This window comes from Penaeus monodon, chromosome 30 (assembly GCF_015228065.2).
Source record: "Penaeus monodon isolate SGIC_2016 chromosome 30, NSTDA_Pmon_1, whole genome shotgun sequence".
NCBI classification, from domain to species: domain Eukaryota; kingdom Metazoa; phylum Arthropoda; class Malacostraca; order Decapoda; family Penaeidae; genus Penaeus; species Penaeus monodon.
This window is the reverse complement of record NC_051415.1, coordinates 26,657,730-26,658,604: the sequence shown is the minus strand read 5'-3', so window position 1 is coordinate 26,658,604 and position 875 is coordinate 26,657,730.

The following is an 875-nucleotide window of genomic DNA, read 5'->3' as shown; positions in this document are numbered from 1 at the left end:
CTATATAGATAAGCTAGAGATGAAGGCAGTAAAAGAGGTTAGACAACTAAACCAAAAGGCAAAGTATTCTTCCAACTACATGAGAAGAATTTTCATTAAAATCTGTTGTCTTAACCTCCTGTGGTCGATATCACTACGTGAACCTGAGCTGACAAAATGTCTATTTTGTTATACATCTCTAAAAAATGCAAAAACAAATAAAACAGTGACAACTGAGGAGCTGCATCACACTGTCCAAGTGTCTTTGCATATACATGTGAACATGCATACAGACACAGATACAAAAGTTGCAAGCTCATTATCAGAACTGTGACAAATTCTTTCACAACTGCATTTCTTCAGTACAATTCCTTCTCTCTTGGAACTATAGCATTCATTGTAATATAACATTACTGTTTGGAGGATGCACATAATTGTAAGGGTAGCACATGTGGCATCAAACCTGTATTCAGCTTTTTGTCCGTATACCTCCATTTGTGACTGACGAAATGATAATAACTATGATGTACTTATTTCTACTGTTTTTCTAAAGGATAACACCTACAAGTAATTCTACATTTTGCAGTAGAAAAATACATAATACTTTCAGCAAAATAATGAATACATATACCTACACGATATGAAAGGCAAATTTTATCAACCCACTTGAAAAAATGATTGATAATTTCATTATTCTAACCAGCAAACCAAACTTGCATTCACCTGATACTAATGAATGTCACTAATTTACAAATAGAAGAGAATTCAGATGGTTCTCTTTTTCTCTCAAAATAAGGGAAAAACAGTTAAAAGTATGTCATAACAAACTGCTATGCAGTCTCATCTAAAGTAGGGATGAAAAGACTCTACCACATTCATTAAGATGCAAATATCAC